General features: G+C 41.6%; 1 non-coding gene across 1 annotated transcript; it reads left to right on the top strand.

The window, feature by feature from the left end:
- The first annotated feature begins 3,862 nt into the window (after positions 1-3,862).
- LOC127741792 (small nucleolar RNA R71) lies at positions 3,863-3,970 on the top strand. Its single transcript, XR_008002997.1, has one exon. It is a non-coding gene; the product is annotated as a small nucleolar RNA R71 (small nucleolar RNA).

Below are 3,970 nucleotides of genomic sequence, written 5' to 3'. Positions count from 1 at the left end.
TGTGTTGGAGTGTAAGTGATCTCCCAAGACCTATTCAAGTTGGATTGCTGTCCTCAAAGACTACCTTGGCTTTCATGCATAATTTAAGGATGGTGCTGGGGTACCAAAGTCTAGCACTTGAATCCTTCTTCTCGGCTGATTCTTGGATTCCTTCAGCTATAATTTCGTGCACATTGATGCTTCCACCCTTTATCAAGCAATGTACCATGGTAGCTCGAGTAATATTGACCTCAGAATTATTTGCTGCTGGAAGGATAAATCGTCTCACAAGCTCAAACCAACCCTTGGCCTCCGGGATGAGGTCTCTTCTCCTGATGAACCGGGGTCTCTTATCTGAATTCCTTTCCCAGTCAGATCCCACAATGCATATGTCACCCACGATCTCTTCCAATTCATCATTGTCAGCGCCTTTATTTATTCTTTCTTGGTAACCAAGCTCAACAAAACGTGGAGATTTCAAGTGGAGAACTCTAGTGATTGCATTAGGGCTAAAATCTACCTCTATTCTTCTTACATAGCTCTTGAAGGTGAGGGCTGTGGTCTTATCTTCTCTAACCATATTTGCATAAAATTCCCTGATGAGGTTTGCATTTGCCCTTGCTTCTGGGTTAGTGAGCTTTTCCCAACCCCTCTTTTCAATCATTTCCTGAATTTGTGGACACTCATCTTCATCGAACTGGAAGTTGATTCAGGCAGTATCTTCTTGTCCTTTATTCGCTCGAACTCAAGCTCATGGAAGGCTTTGTTGAATCTCCCGGTGTCGAAGGAGGGCTGCTTCATTGGTTCCTTTCCTCTTTGTCTCTTGAAGCTTGATGCTGCCATGCGTGAGAATTGAATAGTAAAGGTTAAGGGGTTGAAGATAGAGTTCGGTTGGGTTGAGGTAGAATGAGTCTTGAAGGAATGTGTTTTTAGAAAAAGGAGAAGGGGTGAGTATATAAGGTGTACGTGAAGTATGTACAGCCGAGAGAAAGAAGTGAAAAGGAAAGAAGAATGGAGATATAGGGTGTGTACGGAAAGGTTGTGTGAAGGGGTTTATATAGAGGGATGGAAATTGTTGAAGGGTGCAGATTGATGGTGTTGTTTTGATAGTGGACGGTTGGGGTTTTGAGATTGAATTAGCACAAGGATCACCTCTTTTATGAGGGTTTTGGTTTGGTCTCCAAAGCCATCCACTCCCAATGTTGCATGGCAACACTTCCAAGGACATTCCCTATGAAGACAAGTGTGAAATTCCCTTGGTGTAGTGGCCAAATCTCCTTCTATTAATTGTCCTATCAAGTACCATCAATGTCCTTTTTGATTCCCTATATACGAAAAGTAAATGCAATGAGTTAATTAAACTTTTGGTGGGAAAAAGTGTGAACTAATAAAATATTTCTTTTTTGTTTTCTTTTGTTTCTATATGACTAAATGCTTTCCATGAAAGCAAATCAATCAAACATTAAGCTTCCCATGCATGCACGTTGGTACACCAAACTTGTTTGTAATCACATGGTGCAACAAGTTTGGGGAATGAACTTTCCTCATAAGGTGTGTTCAAACCACACTTGGTGTGCTTTGAACACCAAACTTATCATGTACTATAAGTTACATGTAGAGAGGCTTTATGCTAGTTGTCAAGATTGATTTGAACTTCCATGAAAATTGTCTTATTGCTATTATTAGAAAATTAAGAAAGGAGTTATAGAGCATGGGTTGCCTCCCATGAAGTGCTTCTTTAGCGTCACTAGCTTGACGTTTGGTTCTTGTCAAAGTGGTTGACAGGGCTTGAAGTCCTCCCCTCTTGCAGTGAACCTATGTCCATTAGCCTTGTTGATAAGCTCCATATGTTCTAAGGACATGATTTTATTGATGGTATATACTGGGGGCAGCTGAGATGGAATAATGGGAAGGTGAGGTGGTATGGTTGGAAAGTATGTAGAAATCACTTCATCACCTAGAGAGAAATCTTCTGTAGGAATCTTCTTATTTCTCCATCTTCTGGGTACTTTCTTCCTTGTTTCTCTTAGTGCTATCTTGCTTCCTACAGATTTTTCTTCTAAGGGATTTTTGTTGCTAGCTTTGCATGGCTCTGGTGGTTCTGGTTTCTTTTGGATACCCTTTTGATATGGTTCTTCCTGAGCACATGGCTTTCCAACCAATGGGGCTTCTAATTGAATTGTCTCTGCTTCACTGCTTGTTTCTTGCATCAATGCTTCCATGGTTGGCTCCTCCATCAACTCTCTGTTATCATGATCTGATTCTTGTAAGGGTTTAAAGACATTGAAGGTGAGCTGCTCATCATGTATTCTCAACACTAACTCTCCTCGTTCTACATCTATGAGTGCTCTAGCTGTGGCTAGGAAGGGTCTTCCCAGAATGATGGGGTAAATAGGATTCTCATCCATTTCCAGAACAACAAAATCTATGGGAAGATAGTAACTCCCAACCTTTACCAGCACATTTTCAACCACCCCTACTGCTTGTTTTGAGTTTTGTCAGCCAATCTGATAATTACATCAGTAGGAGTTAGTTCATTGATTTGAAGCTTCTTCATGAGGGAGAGAGGCATTAGGTTAATGCTTGCTCCCAAGTCACAAAGACCTTTGTCAATCATTGTTTCTCCTATGGCATAAGGAATGTGGAAACTCCCTGGATCCTCCTTCTTTATGGGTGGCCTTGGTTGAATGAGAGCACTACAATCTCTGTTCATCTTGATTGTTTGTCCATCCTTCAATAGACTCTTTCTGGCTAGTAACTCCTTAATATACTTGATGTAGAAGGGCATCTATTGGAGGGCTTTAATGAATGGTATATTTACATCTAGAGATGCAAACATCTCAAGAAACCTTGAGTACATTCTCCCTGCTACACCACCCTTAAGCCTGTGGGGAAAAGGTGCATATGGGTTCAGTACCTCCTTCTTCTTTAGCTCTTCCTTGGATGTAAGCTGAGTTGCACAGCTTCCTTCCTCCTGGCTTTCCTGTTGGTTATTTTGGAGGTGTTCTACTCCATTCATACCCCCCTCATCACTTGTGGTTATCATTTTGCATTCTTCCCATCTCACTTTCTTTGTTTCTCCTCTTGGATTCTTCTCTGTATCACTGGGGAATCCATCAGTGGTTTTGGGAATTTGTTGAGATAGGTACCCTACTTGGGACTCCAATCTCTTGATGTTTTCTCCTAGGTTCTTGATATTAGCTCGCACTTCTTCCTTAAACACTTTGTTGTCTTGGACTTCTCTGCATATGTTTTCAAGTAGAGCCTCGATCTTTGAAATCCTATCATCTGTTAATGATGGTGGGTTGAGATTAGGTGGTTGAGAAGGTTGGTTAGATGTGTGTTGGTAATATCTCTGTGAGGTGTTTTGATGAGTGGCATTGTTGTTGGAGTTGAAGTTGTGGCGTCTCTGATCTTAACATTGGTCTTGTTGATTTCCCCATCCAAAGTTGGGGTGATTCCTCCATCCAGAGTTGTAAGTTTCGGAGTATGGATCATGGACTTGTCTAGGTGAGTTTCCTACATAGTTGGCTTGCTCCCAGTCACCTTCTTCTCCTATGTTTACTCCTTCTTGAGCTGGTGATGAGGTGACGGCTGCTACAACTTGGTTCTCTTCCACCTTCTTGGTAAGATCTGCTAGCTGCTTGGTGATTATCTTGTTTTGAGCTAACAGTGCATCCATGTGGTTCAGCTCCATTACTCCTCTAGTGTTACTTCTTTCAGAGGCATAGAAGTAGTCATTCTCAGCAACTGTTTCAATGACATCTATGGCCTCTTCAATGGTCTTCTTCTTGTTTAAAGAACCTCCTGATGAATGATCCACAGCCTTCTTTGACTCATATGAAAGACCTTCATAGAAGATGTGAAGTTGGACCCACTCATTAAACATCTCTGGTGGGCATCTCCTTGTCAAGTCTTTGAATCTTTCCCATGCTTCATAAAGTGTCTCACCATCTTGTTGTCTGAAAGTCTGCACCTCAGTTCTTAGCCT

Source organism: Arachis duranensis, chromosome 9, assembly GCF_000817695.3.
Source record: "Arachis duranensis cultivar V14167 chromosome 9, aradu.V14167.gnm2.J7QH, whole genome shotgun sequence".
In the NCBI taxonomy this organism is placed as follows: Eukaryota; Viridiplantae; Streptophyta; class Magnoliopsida; order Fabales; family Fabaceae; genus Arachis; species Arachis duranensis.
This window is presented reverse-complemented; position numbering and strand designations above follow the sequence as displayed.